At 37.7% G+C, this 24758-nt stretch overlaps 1 protein-coding gene across 3 annotated transcripts in view; it reads right to left on the minus strand.

Annotated features, from left to right (window-relative positions):
* Window positions 1–14490, minus strand: part of Cdc42se2 (CDC42 small effector 2) — a 95700-nt gene extending 81210 nt beyond the window's left edge. For 2 of the 3 annotated variants that reach the window (XM_047556579.1, XM_047556580.1), the window contains exon 1: window positions 14344–14490. The gene's annotated coding sequence lies outside the window, so the exon portion shown is untranslated. The remainder of the gene's footprint in view (window positions 1–14343) is intronic. The other variant, XM_047556581.1, reaches the window with a different exon arrangement.
* Window positions 14491–24758: the final 10268 nt, after the last annotated feature.

Below are 24758 nucleotides of genomic sequence, written 5' to 3' on the forward strand. Positions count from 1 at the left end.
TACTATACTCTGATTATAAAATAAATGCTTATTGCAAAAAGTGTAAGAAATACAGAAATAGGGCTGGGGCTGTAGCTCAGTGGCAAAGCACTTGCCTAGCATGTGTGAGGCACTGGGTTCAATCCTTAGCACATTAAAAATAAACAAAATAAAGGCATTCTGTCCATCTATAACTACAAAAAAAAAATTTTTTTAAATACAGAAATATTCTAAAAATTGATCATCACCACCTTCCAAACTACATACACTGAATAACAGACGTACATGCACAATTTTGTATACGATTTTGGTATTCTGACAGTCACCTTCCCTTGAAATTCTCCATAATTATTAGTGCAATGTACATAAGGAGATAAACCTAATCATTCCTCTTTACTGAAAATTAAGGTAGTTTTCAATTTCTTTTTATCATAAATGTTTCACTAAATGTCTCTGCATAGAAAAAATTAAGGATAAATGAAATAAATCCATACAATGAAATATAACTGAAGTTCTAAAAATTTTGACTCTTGTAGAAACATTTAGCTTAAAACACATGAATTGTACAAATGTAGAAAAATATTTTTATATCCTTATTCAACATAAGCTTTCTCTATTTTTAAAATGTTTATATTAGTATTTAATATTAACTTAAACAATTTTTTTTAACTTTTAGACTTTTTAAAGACACAAACACACATTCATCAAGGCCCACACAGGGTTCAGGATCGAATCACTGTCTACCAGCTCCAAGCATTGTCCCTCGAAGGTCTCCAGTGGCAACAACACACAAGGAGCTATTTTCTCCTTTCATAACAATGCCTTCACATGTCTTCTGGAATAACCCCTGAAGGACCTGCCTGCTGCTATTTTAGAGTTAACGAAGGAGGAGTACACTTTAAAATAATGATGAAAACTGCTAACTGTACTATCGCTTTTTATCTAGGATTACATACTGTAATTTTATGTGCTGTACTTTTATATGACTGGCAGCACAGTGTGCCTATGCCAGCATCACTACAAACAAGTGGGTAATGACATACACTATGAAATCACAAGAGCTACAGCTACAATGATACTAGGCAATAGGAATTTTTCATCTCCATTATAATTTCATGGGGCCACCATCATATATGTGAACCACCACAGTAATGCAGTGCACAACTGTACGTGAATGTTCATCATGACAGCAGCATTATTTATAATAGCGGAAATGTGGAAACAACCCAAATGCCCGTTAAATGATGAATGGATCCACAGCATGGAATAAATACCATAGCAGAGAATGAGGTTCTGATGTATGCAATGACATGGAAGAATCTGAAAACAAACTAAATTTTAAAAATCCAGTCACAAAAGGCCACATATCATATCATATGATTCCATTTATATTAGATGTCTTATGGTTTGGATATGAGGTGCCCAAGTGACACACTGAAGCTCAAGTGAGACACTGCAAGAAGGTTCGGAGGAAAAATGATTGGGTTCTAAGAATCTTAACCCAATCAGTGATTTAATCCCGTGATAGGGATTAACTGCTTCAATTTCTAAGGAAATGCAGAAACAACTTACTTTTTTGCCACTGTGGTCACCAATAATTAATTCATCTCATCTCAACTCAGTTTTATTTCAGCTTTTACAATAAAATTTTTCTTGAAGTCAAGTACTTTGTAAAATAGTTGGCAAGAACCATTCTCTTCCTAGGGTAAATTAAAAGGTCACTACAATGTGAGTTCACCTAGATTATATTTCCAGTTTCCTAATTTCAGTGAAGTTTTAAGTGAAATGTCCAAGTGGCTCCCAAGACATTCTAAAAAATATGGTACAGTAGAAAAGAGAAAGGAGTATTTATTAACATCTTCTACAAGCCAAGTACTTTATAAGAGTGTCACCTCATTTAATCCTAACAAACCTATTACTGAAAAAGAAAATGAAAATAATCACAGAGGATAAGAATTTGACATGCAGAAAATACATGGCAAAGCTAGGAATCAAACTGAGGTGTATCTAATTTCAAAATCCACCTCTTTTTTTTTTTTTTTGGGTGCTGGGGATCGAACCCAGGGTTGCACTCTACCGACCGAGCTATCTCCCCAGCCCCTCAAAATCCACATTTCTACCACTTTACAATGCTTCTCGAGCTCACTGACTGAAAATCAGACAACTTTGAAAAGGAGTTCTGCTACTTACTGTGTGAACTAAGCATCTTTAGAGTATATATGTGCCAATTTTACAAAAACAAGGTCAGAATTCACAAAATAAATGTAAAAATGGGAGACTAAAAATTCACTATGAAGTCAAACTAAAAACATACCATTTTTTAAAACAGCAAAACATATGAAATAATTCTAAGTACTATTTTTGAATTTATCTCAAAATTCACTTTATCTTCAAACAAGCAGAGACACAAATGTACTTCTGTTCACAAACACAATGTAGATGAAAAACATTTTTTTAAGGGACTGCCAAAAAGGCCACATCAGTTACATTGCTTTTTATTCTTCTTTACCACATGAGAGACGTTTTGAGCAACATATGCACCATCCAGGAAGTGGTACTGATGGGTAAGAGAAATGGCTACTGAGGAAGAGAAAGACCATAAGAGTTTGTGAACAAGCAGTAATATAATGCAGAAAGGACAAGATTAAGAATTAAAACAAGATATTAGCTGTCTCCTCTACCCTAGGTAATGGGTATCACTGTGGTAAAGGAAAAATCACTTAAATTACACAACTCTTACAGAATTCTTGGTTCATTTTAACAACTGCTAACTCAAGACTCAAACAACTAGCTGGTCATGGTGGCAAACACCTGTAATCTCAGCAATTTGGGAGGCCAAGGAAGAAGGATCACAAATTTAAGGTCACCTTAACAACATAGCAAGACTGTCTCAAAATAAAAAGGGCTAGGGACTTAGTGGTAAAGAACCCTTTGGTACAATCCCCAGTAGCACTAAAAAACAAAAACAAAAAAAGACTCAAATAACTACTTGACAAGACAGGCTGGCCATTTCCAAATTTTCAGAAGGTATAAGACACCAATACGTGTATTTATGTACCAGCAATTCTCCTACAAAACTTTTATATTCATGAAACATCATGAATATCACTAATATAAGAATTTTCTAAAATTTTCTTTTTCTAAGAACTTCCTAACTCCTCATTCTGACACATAAAGTATAGTAATATCAAACAAAACTGTCATACTACAGACTGAAGGCCTTCAATAAAACACACTTTTCAGGCTGGGGTATAGCTCAGTGAGACAGAGTTTGCACAGCAAGTGCAAAACCCTGGGTTGGATCCCCAGTAACTCCCCACTCCAAAAAAAGAAATAAGATTCATTTTTAAAAATTATTTTAATATTAAGACATTACTAAGATTGGGGCAGACCAAAATATACAAACTCATCTACAGGTCTATATTTTACCCTACAGCCATTATTAAAATAATTCTATTATTTACAGAATCACTGTTTTCATTAGCTAGTATAATACAATCAGGCTATTGTGTAATGGTAAGAGAGCCCTTAAGAAAAAAATTACTGCTGAAGTAATTCTTGTCTTGAGGTAACTTGCCACATTCTCCACTAACACCATTGTTTTTAATCACAACTTTACTAACAGATTTATCCTTGTCAAACAAATTTTCACTTTCCAATAAGACTCCTTTACACTGAAGTAATAAAAAGCAATGCTTTCATAAAATTTGCTCAAGTGAGATGTTATAGGATACTGTGTGTAATAAAATCTTACTTTTATGAAAAAACATTTTCATTGATTTGTCTGGAAGGACATTCATAAAACATTACCAGTGACACTAGGGTTGAAAGAGAAAAGCTGATGCTCTTTATGACATAGTTACTTTATCTGGAGCCTGAGAATAAGAGAGAGAAGAATTTGAGTTAAAGGATAAGAAATGAGTTGAAATAAAGTACACATTGCTGAACAATGCCAGTAAAATCCCCTGAACCAACAAAGCTCAACTGTTAAACAATATATTTACTCAAAAACAAAGCCTATAATTTTGTATCTTTATAGCACCAGGAAAATGAGGGTGAGAAATGGGTTGGTATGTCCAGGTGACCACAGGAAAGAAAGTACTAAAATGTGAGAAACAAGACAAAATCATTTCATTGATTTAAAGACACTGATTGGTAAAAGAAATAGGAGTAGCAAAAAGTAAATGATCAAAGAAAAAAAGAAAGCACATTGTTGAGGGTGACAATGGTCAAAAGAAGAAAAAAGTCAGGATGGGGGGGGACAAAAAACAATCTGAACTCAGGAATATTTTATGTAAATCTTTACAAAAGGAAGGAGAAAGAAGCTGATAATGATATACAACAAACTGAATCAGATTTGCTTTCTTCACCAGAAAAGAAACACCTTTCAACAGGCTGATTTAAAGTTCAACAGCAAAACCAAGATCTTTGGTGCCTGCTTTGGGATGAATTAACAATTAGGTATATAGTTAAGGAATTAGTACCCAAACATAATGACCTTCAGTTTTCATATATTCAATGAATTTAGAAGTAATCATCAAATATGAATTCAGAAGAAGAAAGTCCTGAGCACTCCAATGAAGAAATTATCTTTAAAGTCACTTTACTAGGTTAAATCCTAAGAAATTGCCATAGCATTTTCAGTAAGCTCCTTTTGTTAAAGAAAATCTGTTAACTATTACCAAGAAAGTCGGGCAGGACTTCATGTTTTCTTTTTTGTAGAGAGCTCAAATATAGGTCTTAAAGTTTTAGGAGGAATTTTCAGTGTGCAAAAATGTATTAGTCCTGTCAGTACTGTACGTATGTGTATTACTTTCCCCTCAAAAGGGAAAAGTACATAAATCTATTTATTGTTTCCACAGCAAACTAGCATCTAGCTACACTAATGTATATCACTCTGTTGAGTAATATTTATTATGTGGATATACATATTTGTGCTCTTAAATGAAAATTTTTTTAAACTGCAGTTTAACATAGGTAAGAAATTGGGAGTGTCAGGGAAATTAAACTTCTAGTATTCTGCTAAGACCAGATTTTTTTTCTCAAAGTTGTTGTTCTTATTTCCCATTGATCAATTAAAAAATACATTTTAGGTAAACTGTTGACAAAAGTGGCTGAGAAGCTCTTGAACAAATAGCTTTCATGCGAAAGTATATTCTTCATAAATCATCTAAATATGTTTGTAGTTTTGTGTAATATCTAAGTGTATCCTTATTGATTTGTCTTGTGGGACATTTATGTGGCCATAATGTAGACTTGATTTTCATAGCCAGAGGGGTACAGGTGTATATGTGTGTATATATCTTTACAGTTTCTGTAATATGTAGCTATAATTTAAATTTAACATAAGTTTGGTATCTTTTAATTTCTAAGCAATAATATCCCTAAAAATCAGCTTTGGTCATATTCTTTCACATTAAAATGAACATTATAATTTTTTAAAAAGTCTACTTACATGACAGAATTTTGTTTGACAAACTAGAAATGTTTGCAGTTCTGAAATTATCTTTTTATTTCATAGACTAAGTCATCTTTATTAAAATTCAACACTGACCAACCTGAATTCATATGTTAGCATTTCACATATGAAATACCTAGCTTGGATTAGTAAGATTCTTGTTTTTGAACTGGTGTGCCCTCCAAGTAAGTTTATTTTGGCTATATTCATAGTTTGAGGCCGGCCATACTAGACTACTTCAACTGTGTAATGTTCCATATGGATTGTGAAATAATTAAAATGGTCATATTGAGAAAGTCAATGCAATTAATAGGTGACATCTGACTCTGTCTCTCAGGGGGTCATTAAAACCGTGCATTAAGCATACATTCATTCTTCTTCCTGTTTGTATTTGCAGTGCTGGGGATTTAACCCAGGGCCTGGCTCATGCTAAGCATGCACTCTACCACTGAGCTACACAGCTGGCCCACTCATTCATTCATTCATTCATTTATTCACTCTATTCAACACAACTGCCTAAAACTTTCAGAAATATACTTGAGCTGTCTATAAAAAAAACAGAAAGCACTGAGGCTTCTTTATAATAGTAAAGTTTATGAAAAAAAGAAAAAAATAATGAGGTTTTGGCTTTTAATTTCATTTGAGCCTATACCCCTGATAAAACAAAAAGTCTAACAGTGCAACTTCAAGTATTTAAGTTCAACAACACTCAGAATTCAAGAAACATAGCTTAAGAGAAATATGGAGCAAGTTCCCCAAAATTTTAAGTGTTGTTACCCAACTTCCAAATCAGGTTTTTCTTTACTCCATTTGCCTCCTCTATTAATTCCTACCTCTTTTCTCTATCTCTTAGCATTTTACTGGGTATTTTTCCATTCCATACACAAAAATTAACCAAAAACTTACCTTTTCCTCTTGTAACTAAATCTCTTTGTACTTAGATCTTACTGGACTATTCTGTTTTAGGATAAGTTCAAATACTTTCAGTCATAAGACTGCAAACACAAGCTGTTACCAAACACAGCAGAATATAAATGCCCACCATGTGCCATCTACTGTTCTCAATACCAGGAATTCTGCAGTGAATAAAACAAAGTTCAAGCCCCAACAAGGACACTTTAAAAAAAAAAAAAAAAAAAACCTGTGTTTGGTAGGTTTAAGAAACTTCAAGGAGGCCCATGTGGCTGGAGTAAAGTACACCAATGAGAAACCAGTAGATAGGACCTGAATTCAGAGACAAGGGGGCATGGATGAAAAGGGTTTTGCAGGCATTGTAGGGATTCTGGTTTTTATTCTCAATGATATGGAAAAACCACTGAAGGGCCCTAACACAGGAGCAAAAGAATTGGAATTTCATTTTAAGAGGATCACCCTAGTTACTGTGTTGAGAATAGAAAAGAGAAGAAGCTGCAGAAAAACTAGAAAGAGACTACTAAAATTATACAGGAAAGAGATGACACTTACTTAAGAAGTGCCAGCACTTGAAGACAGCAAACTGTGGTTACATTTTTACTTAACATAGCTTTTAAGGTAGGTAAAGCACAAGCTTTGAATTCAAAGTGGGAGTATGAGAAAAAAAGAATATTTACTAGGTTTTTGGTAAAAGAAATTGAAAGACGGAGCTGATATTCAATAAGATGAGGAAGACTAGAATGGGAATAATTACTGGGAGCAGGGGGCACTAATGAGGACTTCAATTGCAACATGTTAAATAGTAAATGCCTATTAGACATCCAGTTGGAAATGTTGAGTAGGTAGATGTATATACAGGCCTGAAAGTTAGGAAAAAGATCCAGACTAAAGATAAAATTTTCAGTTTGAAATACATGATAATTCTAACTAGATAGGATGAGATCACAAGAAACTAAATATAAATGTAGAAAAGGTCTAAACATAGAGTCCTGGAACACTGCCTCCTGTTTAGAAGCTGAGGCAAGAAAAGGAATCAGCAAAAGAAACTGAAAATAAGTAATAATATCCCAAGAGCAAATGAAAAAAGGTTTCAAAGGAGAGAGTAATTAACAATGCTGCTATCTCCACTGAGCTTATTGTGGCAACTGACTAGGGAATTTAACACCAAGGAGGTCACCAGTAATTTCAAAACAACAACAAAAGCGGTTAGAGGAAAAAAAATTTTAAAGACTGTAATGGATCCAAAACAGGGAGCAACTAACTGATAAGCAAATATATAACTTTTTTGGAGAGCAATAACTAAAGAAAGATATGCTTTTGAGGAAGTATTTGTTGTTGTTTTTTTAAAGATGGGAGATGTTTCAGCATTATCTGCATCTATTTTCTGACAGGAAAAATCCAGTAGAAATGAGAAAATGATGCAGCTCATTGGCATGCAGGAGGATGAGATGAATACTGAAGCAATGCAATGTCCTTGACAGAAGAAAGGGGATAAAAGCAAGGGCAAGAATAGAAGCAAAGGTGACAGAACAGTAGAAGATGCAGAGAGAATGGGTGAAGATGCAAGGGAACATGACTGCTTTCATTTTAACATACAGGAAACAAGGCTGCAGCTGAAAATGAAGGACAGAATAAAAGTACTAGTGATTTGAGGACAGAGTTGTAAAATAGCTCTTTTAAGGGAGAGGGACAGTGGTTCAACCAGGGAAATGTATTAGGATTATAGGACTGGGGCAGCATGACGAGTCCTCTTGAAGTCAGTGGTCACGAATTTAAAGGGAGAGCTGGGTCAGCACAGGTGTACATGCACAACTACCCAGGTGGAGTTTGAACTAGGTGGAGAACGGGATATATAAAGGGTTTAGGGGTACAGGGGTGGCCAGTTGAGCACAATGAAAAAAGAGGTACAAGGGAACTGAGGGTTATGAAAGAGAGAAATCATGATAGTGGCCTATGGCTTCATAGCAAGGTAAATATTTAAGTAGAGACATGGAGGAAGGGGGGTTTTAGACAGTAAAAAGATGGAACAGCAGTGGATTCAAAGGCCCATGCAGTAAGAAGTACTGCTGAAGAGGAGGTAACTGACAGAAAAAGTTGGAAGGTTAGGATGCTAAGGCCCCAGTGAAATGCTTGAAATTGAAACTCCTCTGCATGAAATGATCTTAAAAAAGTATGGGTAGTTCTGGTTAATATGTTACTGAACTACCTTAAAGGCGAAAGCAAAATTTTCCCTGAGTTAAGTGAGCCTGCAGATGAGGGAAAATGGAAGACTAAACTGGAGCCAGGGAAGAAGTTTATGATAGGAATTGTAGCTGACAGTTTCCAGACATAGAATCCCAAAGAACACCATTTCCAGCACAACTTAAGAGACACAGTCATCTTTGAACAACTTCTTCAACTTGGCACAAAGACCAGATCACAATCAGATGAGCCACCTTAAAAACCTTACCTTTCCCGACCAAGCTGGACTCTGAACAGGTAAGGATACCTTATTGAAGAGGAGCTGGCAAAGTAAAACAGGACACTGACTAGGATACTTCTTCCAAAGCAGGCTTCTAGGTCTGTAGCAGCTAGAGTTCTAAATTGTGTACAAGCTTGAACCCCGATTACTGAAACTGTACTTTCTAGAAACAAAAATAATTGACAGAAGACATTTAATCATCCAAAAGGGACTAGAAGGGCTGGGGAGATTGCTCAGTTGGTAGAGTGCTTGCCTTGCAAGCACAAGGCCCTGGGTTCAATCCCCAGCACCACAAAACAAAAATAAAAATAAATAAATAAAAGTGACTAGAAAAGCTATCTGATCTTCTAAGTAGAGAAAGATGCCTAATCTATAGGCAGGGTATGAAGGCATAGTGGAGAATAAGTTGTTTTCTACTTAAACCTTATTAAGTTCTACCATTAAACAACCCATCCACAGATATCATAATTTGCCACTATAAATAAGGTATAAAGTACATGCAAGGCTGGATGTAGCAAAAATTCATTTTTGCTTTATTAAGCAAAAACGTCAAAGTAGATTACTTATTAAACCAAATTAAAAATAAATTTATCGTTTAGTACAAGTTGCATACAAAATTCTATCATGGAGATTCCATAAGAAATCTTAGCATGAATTTCTAAGTAGGTGAGCAACAAAAGGCAACTATCTGGGCTCATCATTTAGTCACTGTCAAACATACTGAGATTTAATGTGAATGCATGTATGCTGTCCAGGAAAAAGGAATTTGTTTTACTATGATCTATTGTGACTAAAATACATTTACAGGTATTTTATACTGTCAGGATAAAGACTTCTTACCATATCTTTCTGGCATTTCAATTTAGAAACTTCCTTTGGACAAGGTCCCAGAACAGCTTCAGCTATATCCTCTCTATTCATTATTTGTTGACATTACAAAAAGATTCAAGTATACTTAAGTATTGAACTGAGGTATCAGGATGCATAAAGTTAATAAGTTAAATTCCAAGTTTTTCTAGGTTGTATGAAAAAAAAGGCCCTCTCCTAATTAGCAAGTTAAACATTAATATTAAGAACAATGTTTCCCTCTGTTATTCTTAAGAATGCATGAGGAGCTGAGTTTGTACATCAGTGGAAAAGCACTTGCCTTAGCATACATGAAGCCCTGAGTTCAATACCCAGCACCACCACCACCACAAAAAAAAAAAAAAAAAGGAACCTGTAATGTCTCCAAGATAGTCTAAACCAGTACTAACATTTAAAATTGAATAAAATCTTAAAATATTCCCTTCATGAAAACTGAGATTAAGAACACTATAAAAGGGGCTGGGATTATGGCTCAGTGTTAGAGTACTTGCCTAGCATACATGAGGCACTGGGTTCAATCCTCAGCACCACATTAAAATAAATAAATAAATAAATAAAAATAAATGAAGTTTAAAAAAGCTGTAATTCTTAAAAAAAAAAAAAAAAAGAGGTCAAAAAAAAAAAAAGAATACAAAAAAAAAAACTACAACAGAGCAAAATCAATATGTATTTCCAGTTGTGCAAAACACAAAATCTTCTAGACTCATCCCAAGTAGGCAAGAAAACTAAACACTTTCAAACTTAAAAAGACAACTCAGACCTAAAAACATAATAGTGGGTTGGGGTTGTGGCTCAGTGGTAGAGCACTTGCCTGGCATGTGTGAGGCACTGGGTTCAATTCTCAGCACCACATATAAATAAATAAATAGGTTCATAGACAACAAAATTAAAAATTAAATAGCAACTATCTTAGAATATAAATGTGAGAAATTAGTTATAAAGCACTTAAATGTTTTATATTAACACTGATAAACTTTTTAAATATTTTACAGGTGACTATGGGTACAGATGCAATATGCCATATCAGCATCATTCTTAATCACTGTATTACTTATATGTGAGTAAAGAAATTTATCTAACTCTAAAATCATTCCAAATTGTTTCTAAAAATCTTTATAAAAATTAACTACCATGGGAGAGGTAGGGGATGAAAAGATAGAATGAAACAGACAGTACTACCATATATATGTGTATGATCATATGAATGGTGTGAATCTATATTGTGTACAACCATAGAAATGAAAAGTTGTACCCCATTTGTGTACAATGAATCAAAATGCAGTCTGTAAAAAAAAAAAATTTAATAAGAAAAAAAATTAACTACCTCCCTCAACAGATACAAAAATCTCAATTAAAAAAACAATATTTCTAACATTTCAAATATTCCTACTTTTATTAAAAAAAAAAAAAAACTTGGATTTTAATCTCAAATATCATGAACTATTCCATGGAAGGAACACGTAAGAGTATTTTTAAAGATATAAAAATAATCGTTATGAGTTCTTATTTCTTGGAAAAATTATTTTATCATGTCTCAATGCTGCTGATTGTCAAGAATTCTGAAGTGCTTATCCCAAAATATATATATTTATGCCTGGCACTTTTCATTTAGCATCTCACAATTTGTTTACATTGTTCTTTACCATCTCATTATTCACTCATTATTCAGACCCTTCAAGAAAGTATTGAAAGTATTATATGCATTGATAAATCAAAGGGGTACATTAAATTTGAAAGCTAACTATAAAAACATCAGTAATCTACACTATCCTATAATGATCAAAAATGACTTCGTGGCACATGAATTTGGATTTCTGAAGTGGCCAAATATAATGAATAAATCATCCTGCATCATTTAATGATAGAGAGACCATCAGCAAAATGTGTCATTAGGCAATTTCATTCTTGTATGACTACCACAGAGTACACTTACACAAACCTAGATGGTATAGCCAACTATGTACCTAGTAATATATGCAGTCTGTGGTTGACTAGAAAGTCACTATGTGACACAGGACTGTAGTGTTTTTCAAACATATATAATAAGATTTAAAAACAGGCAATGCTGAGGCTTGAGGTACAGCTCAGAGATAAAAGAGTACATGATAGGGGGGTAGGAGGGGTTAGCATTAGGGTTAGGGTTAGGTTTAGGGTTAGGGTTCAGGAGGGTGGCAAGAATGGAGGAAGGAAGGACTGTATAGAGAGAAAAGAGGGATGGGAGGGGTGGGGGGAAGGAAAAAAATAACAGAATGAATCAAACAACATTGCCCTATGTAAATTTATGATTACACAAATGGTATGACTTTACTCCATGTACAAATAGAGAAACAACATGTATCCCATTTGTTTACAATAAAAAAAAAAAAGTACATGATAGAGTTCCTGGGTTCAATTCTCAGAACGAAAAAAGAGGCAAGGCAACTTTATGTTCAGAATAAATGTAATGCTAATCTCATCCTCTCTTTAGTAAGAAGTTTTATCACAGCTGTAATAGTACAGGGAAAATCCAAATATGGAGCCACAAATTATCATAATCCTCTCCTTTTCAGCACTATCAAGTTAATACTGTATTTGTTTGTAAATGGTAAACAGGTCAAAATAAAATTTATGAAAAGGTACTTTATTTAAAAACTTTTTTTTTTCCTGCTGTGTTGGAGAACCAACCTATGGCCTAGCCATGCTAGGCAAGCACTCTACCACTGAGTCACACACCCAGTCCCATAAAAACATTTCTTATAGAAAAGCAATCCACCATTTATCTTTGGGAATTTTTAAAGTGAAAGATGTAACTGCAAAGATTTTTTAAAGAAAACATACCCATGAGTAAATAACCCTTCAACAAATATACTGCTCCCAAATCACCTTTAATATCAGGGAGAAAATAAACATATTACTTTGTCCAATTCCTTCCTTCATTTTAAAATGTTGACAGATTTTATTAACTGACAATGTGAAAGTGTAACCCAATAATCTTAGCCCTAAAAAGTTACTTATTAACCTTTAAATAGACTTATGAATGGGCACTTCCTACAGTTCACCTGACACCTTTCCCAACTTAGTAAGCACTAAGGGTTTAAGACAGCCCCCAATGGCTCCATCAATAATAAGGGAAGAGTCAGAAGTGGTGGCACATGCTTATAATTCCAGCGATTCTGGAGATTCCTCTGAGACAAGAGGATTGCTAGTTCAAGACCAGCCTGAATGATTTACAGGGTCCTAAGCAACTTAGTGAGACCCTGAAACAAAATTTAAAAAATAAAATAACAATAACAATGATGATGGAAGAGCTTTATGTTTAACTTTTAAAATAGGATAATTATAGATTTTGCTGGCATCCAGAAATTCAACATTCAGCACAGGTCTCAGCACATAATACATGTATGACGTACATCCGTTGGGCAAATGGTGCCGTTTAATTAGATTAGGGCAACCTTATTTCTCCTTCCCCACCCCCTTTAGTGTTCTTCCATGATCACAAAGTTCAAGATCATGCCAGTCCCTCAAAAGGCATAAACTTTATTCGTAACGAAACAGAAAGCTCCATCTCAAACTACAACCCAAACACTTCTATCTTCTCCAGTATCTTCAAAGGAAATAAGTCCTGCTTTTAAGAAAAGGAAAAAGTGTGCCAACTTCCCTCAAAACGAAAAACTCCCCATTTCAATTATTTGTAATCCTGAAAATGATAACTGATTATTCATCATGTTGGGTAAAAATGATTATTCATCATGTTGGGTACATGTTGGATAAAAACCAAAAACAAGTAGATAAAACTACGGGTTCCAATGTTTTTCTTCCTGATTCTAGGTCTTAAAAGGGCATGAGCCTAAATCTTACCTGATGTGAGATCAGCTTTGACGTTTAAAGATGCATTCATTCAACCAATATTTTATTGAGCATCTACTATATGCCAGGCCCCTTAACAACGTTTAAAGTTTTTAATCTGCACATCACCACCAAATTCCTCTACAAAAGCTTATCATTTCTGCAGCTAAAGAGGAATTCCAACGTTGCTGCCTATACATATGAAGTCAGCCGACGGGGCTGCTTTTCAGCTATGAATGCGACGTCAGCTAGCCGCTACCTACCACACCCGTTACCAATAACCACAACTAAAGCATCCAGCTCTGGGTGAAACAACCTGTAGAGTAGTCCGGCTCCTCCGAGGCGGCCAGGGCTTCCTCTCCGGGGCCCAGGGCAGGAACCGCCGGCCGAATGCGCCCGGCGCCTCGGGCCAATCTCGGGGCTCGGATGCCCGGAGTCCCCGGCCCTCCAAATCTGCACCTGGAGGACCCGGGCCCTCTCGGCTCTCGCCACCTTCTAGACTTCGAGACCTGCAAAGTTGGGGGGAGGGGCCCGCATTTCCATTTTACATCCAGGCGGACTGCTGGCTGCCTCAACCGCCCGCCCGCCTGCCGCGAATTCTGAACCGAGCACGTAAGCATTCCTTAGAGCAAATGGAAGGAAAATCAAAGGCAGGGTCCTCGGGCGTGAAGACCTCGCCCAGACCTGAAAATGGAGCCGCAGGCTCAGCCCACAGCCCGCAACGCGCGGCGGGCAGGGCCGGGCCGCGCTCGCCCCGGAGCCCTAGGGCCGGGGGTTGAGGGCTTCGGGTCCTCGCCCGAGGAGCGGCGAGGTGCGGCGTGGGGGCCGGCGCGCCACTCACCGTCGCCTTTGTTTCGTCCGCCCGCTCCGGCTGCAGCCGCTCTCAGCGCCGGTTCCGCGGCTCCTACCGTCCCCGCGCCCGCAGCTGCGCTCCCCGGCGCGCTCGCCGCTTCCTGGCCCCCGCCCTCCCCGCCCAGGATCGCGCGCGGGCGGAGCCAGAGGCGGTGCGCGCCCCAGGAACGGCAGGCAGGAGGCCGGCGCCTTCGCGCAGCTGCAGCCGCCGCCGCGAGGCGCCGCCCCCCCGGCCCCGCCCCTTACCCCGCCTGGGGGACGGACTAGCTGGTGGCCCTGGAGACCCCGAGGATCTGAACCGCGCGGGATTGGAAGTTGCCTATGAGGATATCGGTGGGCCGAGAGCCGCGGCTGGAACCCGCACGGGAACGGACGCCCCGGAAAATGGCGACGAGAGCTGGGCTCACGGGAACCCCTGCCCACCCAGTTGGGCCGCGACCCACGCACCTCGAAGGCAGCGCGGAGGGGCGGTGCCTGCGCGCGATTTGGGGCAGCAGACGTGCGAGGGCGAGGGAGCGTCTGTGTCGAGTGGGCGGTGGGACAAGGCATCTCTCGGACGGTGGCAGTTGAGAGATAGATGCCCCCAAGCCCTCCCGTCATTTTTTTCTTCGAGATAGACGTGGGAATCGTTGCATCAGTCATCCACTGGCTTAAGGCACTTGAAATGTGAGAAAATTACTAGTCTGCTGGACCTCCGTGACTCCTTTGGCTGTATATTTTATATATCTCAGAAACTGAGAACACATGAGAATGCGTTTCACTCTCATGAGATCTAGCCCATACTCCACCAAAACGCCTACCAAACTTTATCACGTGTTGAAAGGAAAAGAACCTAACACCACTGAAGTAACCCTAATTTTTAAGCTTGAGCCACTCTGAATATAATTTAGTAGTGGACCTATGTGTGTGTGTGTGTGTGTGTGTGTGCGCGCGTGGTGCTGGGGAACCCAGGGCCTTACGCATGGGAGGCAAGCACTCTACCAATTAAGCTGTATCCCCAGCCCATAATTTAGTAATGTACGTCTCGGATGATAGCAAGACCTAATTGCTCGATTGCTAAGTCCAAAAACTTTGTACATTTTGGCAACTCAATTTTCACCTTCAATCTGTCAAGAAAGTTTGTTGAATGTGCCTTCAAAATAAATCAGAATCGGGCTACTTCTCACCTACATTACTTCCATTGTCTCTGGCCTCATACTTCCATAGCCTACTAAATAACCTCCCTGCCCACCATCAACTCAGTTTATTGCCAAAATAGCCAGAATGTTCTCTTACAAGTAAAGTCGGCTCATGTCCCATTGGATCAAAATCATTCATTGAAAAGGGGGAGATATTTACAAAGGCCTGCAAAATTCTTGGACTTGCCTTTTTCCTTTAGGTCTGATTTCATCTCCAGCCAGTCATTGTTATTTGAGTATTCCAGATAGAATACATCTCAGGGTCTGGAACATTTTCCCCTTAATGTCCATTTTTCGCCTCTTTTTAACTTCTTGCTTAAATCTCACCTTAACAAAGGTCAGCCTACTGATGCTGTTAAAACAGCTACAGTCCCACTCCAATTCTCAATCCATCCTACCTTGCTTGGTCTTCTTTCTTCCCATGACTCTGCACCTTACAAGAACCTTTTTTTTTTTTTTTTTTTAATTTTTTCTGTTTTAGTTGTAGGTGGACACAATACCTTTATTTTATTTTTATGTGGTTCTGAGGATGGAACACGGGGCCTCAGGGATGCTAAGCTAGCACAGTACTACTGAGTCACAACTCCAGCTCACAACTATCTTTACAATTTATTTGTTCCACGTTTTTCTTTTAGTGTCTGTCTTATCAAGTAAAAGCTGAGATTTTTGTCTGTTCTGTTCAACTAAGTGCCTAGGAAAAAAAAAATTTTTTTAATTCCCTGAGAATAAAAAGGGTAAAGCAACCAAAAATGACCAATTTTTCATTTTAAATTTTCTCTTGGTTCCAATTTCTATCAGTTAACCATAAGACCTTAATCTATATCATCCCATAAGCATTTTAATTTTTCAGTTACCCAGAGTACAGTGATACCATTTATTGACATTTAATCCAATTTTTTAACCCGTGATATCCTGGTATCCTATTTTACTGAAGAGGAATAACATGATAGATCAGGTAGAGGAACTTACTGATGTGATACCTAACAGCATATTGTTTCTAAAAATTTCCTAGGGCAAAAAAATTCAGAAAATTCCTGAACTTGATGTATGTTCTTGTTTTCCTCCTTTTGAATTACAAATGAAGTTTGAATGCCTTAAGTAACGTTTCCTACCATTATTCATAAAAGGCAAAATTCATTATGTGAGCACATATTTTCAGATTTTTCATATTTTGTTCATTGAAAAACATGATTGAACAGTATGACAATTTCAATTGCTATTTCTATTGTCAGTAGAAAAATGTTGATTGACTCAGATGATACCATTTGTAAGAGGATATCAGTGTATAATTATTTGCTCAGTACTATATTCATAGCATAGTCTCTTGACATATTTAATTGATCCTTTATGATTTGAAACACTGTAAAGCTACAGATTATGCTTTATGATTCAGATTTTTAAGTAAAATTAAATTTTGTTTTTATTTACCAAACCATTGACAATACATTTCATCAATGTCAAAATGTAGTCTGTAATTACAAAATACCAAATAATATTTTTTCTAGAATTAATAATATGATGTATCTGCACTGTCCTTAAAATTGTTGCCAAGTAAAATCTTGTTCCAAAAGAACAAAAGTAGAAAATAGACACTATTTGTAATTTATTCACATATTGTACATAAAAAAATACTGATAAGTAAGTGCAACTGTTATAGTACAAAAGAAACTGTTCGGGGGCGATTACTTATCCTTAACAAGTGGAAATGTTATCACCAAGGACAACAGGAAGCAACATGTTGGTCCAACCCACTGCTAATCAAGTAGCTGCCACACTGACATGATTTTGCAATCTTTTACTTAAATAAATTTTCCTTCAAAAATCTTAAAGCAAATAGATTTTTCCTGAAAGTGTGCTATTAATATTTTTTAACTGCTTTCCAAAACTTGATGTGAACTTTTTCCATGTTTAGAGAAGATGGTATATGGAGTAAGAATCTGGAGTTCAAATCCAAGACCTGCTGCTTAATTAGCTAGGTTATGCCAAGCAAAATTATTTTTCAATCTAGCTTATTCTCCTAATTTAATAGGACTATTAGTAGGCCTGCTTGGAGGACTGTTGTAAGAAATCACTGAGAGAATTCAAGAAAAGTTCTTAGCCCTAGGCCTGGCACAGGCTAAGTGCTAGTAAGTAAATGCTAACTATTATCATTGCACAAACTTGTAATTAAGTTCATTGCCCTATATTTATAATAATACTGAGAAAATGGCTCATAAAAGGTACCAAAAGAGACAGTTGTATATCAAGATAACTTTGAGTTATATATCAAGATAATAAAATATAAATTAAATCTTCATTTTTAAGGGGCACTAACATTTCTTTTATCACCACAATGTGCCAGACACAGTTCTAGGCAATATAAGAAGCTAAGAGAAATAAGGCCCACACCTAGGAAGGCTTTACAGTTGAATGTTTGTCCCATCTCTTCTGGTTTAATAGTTATTTGTGCCCCCTGTCATTCTCAGTTGTGTCCAGTTTTGACACTAAGTTATATGGTAACTTTAAAAAAAAAAAAAATTCGTAGTTGTAGATGGACAGCATGGCTTTATTTTATGTGTTTAATTTTCTTTTTTATGTGGTGCTGAGGATTGAACCTAGTGCCTCACATGTCCCAGGCAAGTGCCCTACCACTGAGCTACGGCCCCAGCCCCATATGTGATAACTCTTAATGAAAAATATATGCAAATTGCTTGAGACAGAGAAGGGAAGCCATCAGTTCTGTGTAAAGCTATACAGATTTAAATGGCTTCTCTTTTTTTCCTTTTGTGTGATATTGAGGATGAAACTCAAGGCCTCATGCATGCTAGGTAACCTCTACCACTGAGCCATATTCCCAAGCCCTTAAATTCCTTCTTGAAAGGTACATCTGAATTGGCCAGGTAAACCAAACAAAAGCGGGAAGAGGGTAAAGGGAAGATGTCATAGGTCTTCTATACTTATGCTTTGAATATTAACTAATAAAAACCTTGGTAAATCATATTGACCAATGTTAGATGAATTACTTTGCAATTTAGTTTTTTTCATGAAGATATAAAAGGGACACTCCAAGAAATAAATGATAGGACACATATATTCTTATTTATACAACATATATCTTTTGAGTACCTAATAGGTATACATGGTCAATCTCTGGTGTAAATGAAGGTAACAAAAAATTACGGGACAGCCAAGTAGCCTGAAACTAGTGGCATGGGCTGAAGTTGTAGCTCAGTGGTCGAGCGCTTGCCTCACACATGTGAAGCAAAATTAATTAATTAATTAGAGGTATTGTGTCCATCTACAACTAAAAATATTAAAAAAAAAACTAGTGGCAAACACCAAATATTTTAGCTAATTAGTAAACAAACACACAGCACATGAATTATAATGTAAGAAGACAGAAATATCAGGAAACACACAGAACTTATTGAGAAAGAAAATGCTCAACTCAGAAAAGAGCCATTGTCAGCAGCCCTTTCTGTGACAGAAACAACCAAAGGTGGGATAGGAACCCACGTCTAACTTGGCTTTATGTTTCTACCTAGAGCTGACCCTTGCTGCTCATCAAACCACAAATATTCATTGAATGCCTACTGTTTGCCAGGTAGCATACTAAGAGTTGTGGGAAAGCTCAGTTGTAAAGCAAGGTCTTTGTTTCCTAATGAAATGTCACACAACAGTATTTGAATAACTAGACACAGTAGCCTTATGAATTTAGTCAAGGGATCACTGAGGTCTATACTGGTCAGAAAAGACTCCTCAGAGGGTGAGGAATTTTGAAGCAGGTCTCTGGGAACACAGTAGTTAGCTACTTAGAAGTCAAGTCTTCTAAACTATGGATAACACACATTTGGTGGTGTGAGAGCGGACTTCAGGTACCACACTTCATTAGGGGCTGGAAGGGAGGTAGGGACAAGGAGGGAGAGAGAGAGAGATTAGAGAACATGCAGCTTCTCCAGTTCTAACACATAGCCTGTAGTCTAACTGTATTGTAGCCCCTCACCTAAAAAAAAAAAAAAAAAAAAAAAAAAAAGGGAAAAAAAAGTTTGGAATCATAATAATACCTCTGGAAAGATTATGAGTGTTGCTCACTGGTGGAGTGTTTGCCTAACACGTGTGAGGTCCTGGGTTTCATCCACAATTCTGGAAAAAAAAAAAAAGTTAAATAAAATATGCCTCTGGGACCAGGTGTAGCATACCTGTAATCCTGCAATTTGGGAGGCCTAAGGCAAGAGAATCACAAGTTCCAGGCCGGCCTCAGTGATATAGTGATTTCCTGTCTCAAAATAAAAAATTTTTAAAAAATAGGGCTGAGAATATAGCTCAGTAATAGATAGATCCTGGGTTCAATTCCCAATGCCAAAGAAAGAAAGAAGGAAGGGAGGGAGGGAGGGAGAGACAAGGAAGGAAGGAAGGAAAGGGAAGGGAAGGGAAGGGAAGGGAAGAGAGGCTTGCAGGGACTGAGAATTAGAGAAGAGGAAGGGAGTCTCCCCCTGCCCCATCCCCTCAGTGCTGGAGACTGAACCCAGGGCTCACACATGCTAGGGAAGTGATCTACCACTGAGCTACATCCCCAACCCTTTTTATTTGTATTTTTACTTTTGCAACAGTCTTACTAAGTAGCCCAGGCTTGTCTCCAATTTGGAATTCTCCTGCTTCAACCTTCCAAGTAACTGGGATTGTAGGCCTGTGCCACCACAGCTGGTGAGAAGGGAATCTTCTGAGAATCTCTCTGCTATGTCAAATTAGAGACCACCAAGGACCATGAATTTATCTTTTTTTTTTTTACACTTAACATCTATATATGACAAGTCATGCAGATTTTCTTCATATGATAGCAATGAAAATTTCCTTCACATATTTATTTAAGTTAAAAATATGAGTCACCTAAAAGAAAACTACCAAGTAAGCAATAACAGCAATAAAGACAAAGAGAAGGTGGCTTATAGGAAACACAAAGTTTAGTGCACAAAGGTTCAGAAACTGGCACCTTCAAGGTATGTTCCCAGGGAGAGCCAGAAGGATAACGAATTTTGAGCTGGGTATTAGCAGACTGGGGTACAAGAATGGGGAAAGATAACTCCAAAAGTCAGAGGGCCAACAGTAGCATCTGAGCTGGCTGTTCACTCAGCACCTGACTACAGTCAAAGGAGAGGATGCTCCTGCCTGCACCTTAAGGAGGCAGATTGACCCAGAGCAGAACTCATGTCTAGTGACCTGTTAGGAGATCATTCAGCAGGCACCAACAGGACTTCCATCTCCAGCCTTCCCCAGGGCTCCAGCAAGAGACACAGGGCATACAGTCTTTAAGTACCTAGAGATCGGTGCCCTTATCACAGGTGGGACAGAAGTGTTGTCATTTCCTCCCAGCACAGAGCTCTACTGGCTGCTTCCCTAATGAGCCACAGTCACAGGTAAAATTAGAAAATAAGGAAGATGGCAAACCCAGTCTTCATATCCCACTGGTGCTCCTTCCCCAGCCAAGGGTTGACTGTCTCATAATGACTCAGTCCTTGCTTTTGCCCCCACCACTAGCTAAGCCAAGGAGCTGGGAGGATTTGTCCTCTGCCACTGCCACTTTGATGGTGTACATGCCATATATAAGACCCTGGATTGTGCTGGGCACAACTGTTAAAAAAGCCCCTCCCACTTCCACCAACATTCCAGACCTCAATCCCCAGAGCCTGTGAATGGGACAGATATCATTCTCACAATTATGTCATGCGTGGGTGGGTCTGATCTAATGACGAACCCTTCAAAGTGGAGAGTTTCTTAGGTTAGTGGCAAAAAGTGAAATCAAAGAAGTGTGAAGCATAACAAAGTATTTGATTCAGCTTTGCTGCTTGAAGATAGGAGGGGGACACATGGCGAGGAATGCAGACAGTCTCTATTAACAAAGTGGCCCCTGGCTGACAAGGAAATAGGGACCTAAGTCCTATAACCACAAGGAACTCAATTCTGCCAATAAGAAAGAGCTTGGAAGCTGATCTTTCCCCCAGAGCCTCCAGATGGAAAGTCAGACCTGCAGTCATCTTGATTTCAGTCTGTGATACTAAGAGCAGAGAACCTAGCCACACTGTGCTGGACTTCTGACCTACTGAGAATATAAGCTAATAAATGGGCGTGTTGTTTCAGGCTACTAAGTTTTGTTCATTTATTACATGGCAAAAGAAAACTAACACAGCCTCTGTCATTGAATTGACCTTTCTCTAGACTAGTTGTGAGGTAGCCCTCCAGTTTTAAGAGTGAATCTCAGTTTCCACACTATTGTCAAGTTATAAAGACAAATGCATCAATTCTCAGGCATTAATAAACAAGCCTGAGTTGTCTGTTTATGATTATATGAGGAAGGAGAACTATAAGAAATTTTTTCCTGATAATCTGGTATATAGGGACTTGAGTTTTATTTCCATTTGGGTAAAAAATCAAATGTGTAGGGTGAGGATGTTGGTTAGTGGTAGAGTGCTTGCTTAGCTCTGGCCCAGCACCTTTTAAGCTAGAGAGGAAAAAAAGGTGGTAGGGGAGGCAAGAGGGGGGCTGATCCCATGAAAATAGAAGGGAGATAAGTAGAGGAAGGAGACCAAGCAGAGGTAGGAGGGGAGGAAAAAGGAGGTAGTGGGGAATGCAATTGACCAAATTATATTGTTATATTGTTTGCATATACAAATACATAACAACAAATTCCAATATTATGTATACTTATAATGCACCAGTAAAAACTTAAAAATAAAAAAGAAAATGTGATTTTATTCTGAAGTAACAGGTTCATGAGTCCTCACGATTGTAGGTGGTATTAGAAATTCAGGTAGCATATGATACCAGTTTCTGAAAAGACAAGACAGTGGAAAGGCAAGTTTCCAAGTAAATAGAAAATGGTCTCTAGGGCCAGGTAGATGTGAGTTTGTTCTGCAGATAATCAGATCTTGGATTTATGGGCTATTTTATTTAACCTCTTTGAGTTTTAGCCTACTCATCTTAAAATAGGAATAATACCTAATAAGTTTTGGAGACTATTAAAAAAATACTTCATGCAAAACCTTAAGGCCATGGGTTGGAGTTATGACTCAGCATTAGAGTGCTTGCCTAGCATGTGTGAAGCACTGGGTTCAATTCTCAGTGCCATATATAAATAAATAAATTAAATAAAGCTCCATCAACAACTAAAAAATATATATTTAAAAAAAATCTCAAGGCCTGCGGCACAGTGGATCATCAATAATTCATTTCTATTATTATTGTAGATTTCTTGCAATGTTTTTATATTAAAAGTAACCAAATTATAGTCTATGATAGTCTAATGCTAGCCTACAGAAATATAATGCAAATTGCATAATAATGTAAAGTTTTCCACAAGTCACAAAAAATTTTTTAATAATATATTTTTATCTAACCCAACATATCAAAAACATTGTGAACATACAAATGTTTTTGTACTGAGGATTGAATCCAGGGATGCTTTACCACTGTGCTACATCACCAATCTTTTATTTTTGAGATGGATTCACAGAGTTGCTGAGAGTCTTACTAAATTGCCTAGACTGGCCTCAAACTTGCGATTCTCCTGCCTTAACCTCCTGAGCTACTGGGATTATAGGCATGTGCCACCACACCCAGATAATGAATGATACATTTTACATTCTTCAACTAGGACTCCAAAATTCAGTACGTATTTTCTTTTTCTTTTTAACCATTTTTGTGGTACTGGGGACTGAACCCAGAGGTGTTTTACTACTGAGTTACACTTTCATCCCTTTCTATTTTTTATTTTGAGATGGGGTCTTGCTACATTGCTCAGACTGGCCTTAAATTTGTAATCCTCCTTCCTCAACTTCCTGAGTCACTGGGATTACAGGCATGTGACTCAACCCCCAGTTTTAATGTGTATTTTTCACATTTAAAACACATCTCAGTTCGGAATAACCATTTTTAAAGAATTTAATAGCAACACATAGCTAGTGGCTATGGACCTAGACAGTCCAATACTAGACCTTTAAATACATATTTCAATAAGTTTTCCTTTATTCTTTGATAATCCTAAAATTAATATAAATAGATGATAAATAGATAATTATAGACAAATGAGAACATACATACCCCTATGTCACACTCTGGCACACATCAAACAGTTTTTGTTTGTTTTGTTTGTTTTAGTTATATCAAGTCATTCTTCAATCAGAGTATACGTGGTACAATGATTTCTAATTTCAAGTTGCAAAACATAAGACAAATCAAATTATGCAACCAAAGTAAAGTAATACAAGGCAACCGTGATTGCCAGGTTAAAACAAAACCCTATCTTGCACAGAAGAATACACATTGGTTTTTATACTAACTTAAGTGATGATTATACACTTATTAACTTTGCCTTTCCTTTAATGGACTAGACTTTTGGATTCTCCATAAGCTTGTTTTTTTCTAATATCCCATTATGCAAAAATAAAGACTAAAACAAATCAGAAATGGTAGGAAATGGGAGCAATGCACACGCAGCAGCCATCCAAAACTCACTGTATCTACACGCATGCACACAAAAATCCATGATATTTCTGCTGGGCAGAAAGTCCTGTGGTATCTTCAAAGATGACTCAGACAGTGATCTTTCTCCTGGAATGGACTCAGAAAAAAATGGGCCATATTCAAACATGTACAGTACAAGGTATGACACTGAAAGAGACTATGAGAGATGCTTACATACCATATGTGTGAAAAGAGAATCCTTTTTGGTGGGGATGGACAAATATTTCCTAGAAATGTATCCTTTGTAAGGGCTGGGGATATAGCTCACTTGGTAGAGTGCTTGCCTAGCATGCAGAAGGCCCTGGGTTCAATTCTCAGCACCACCAAAAAATGCTAGGCATTAGGCAGTGGAGCTTTAGTGATGGGAATCTCTGTGCTAAGACTGCTGGGGAGGAGAATGGTGAAACACAAGTAAAAGCAGTGGTGTAGCAGTTTCTGCTGCCAACAGCTCTTTGCACCCCACACCACCCCTTACATCCTTCTCAAGTCATCCCATGCCTGCTTCTCGTACTATTAAACAACTCCTTGCCTCTTTGTGTCTCCACCCTCTATTAAGGATATGGCTCTTAGTCTGGACCTTGTGCTCAGGCCAGCCTTAGCGTGGAAGGAGTGGTTGGGTCACTCTCTGTCCCCTGTCCTACCCACATGCAGGAGCTGCCTCCTCCTGCTGTAGTTCTAGCTCTAGCAAGGAAGCTGCTGAATCAAGAAGCTCCCACCACAGCTTCCGGCT

Source organism: Sciurus carolinensis, chromosome 6 (assembly GCF_902686445.1).
Source record: "Sciurus carolinensis chromosome 6, mSciCar1.2, whole genome shotgun sequence".
In the NCBI taxonomy this organism is placed as follows: domain Eukaryota; kingdom Metazoa; phylum Chordata; class Mammalia; order Rodentia; family Sciuridae; genus Sciurus; species Sciurus carolinensis.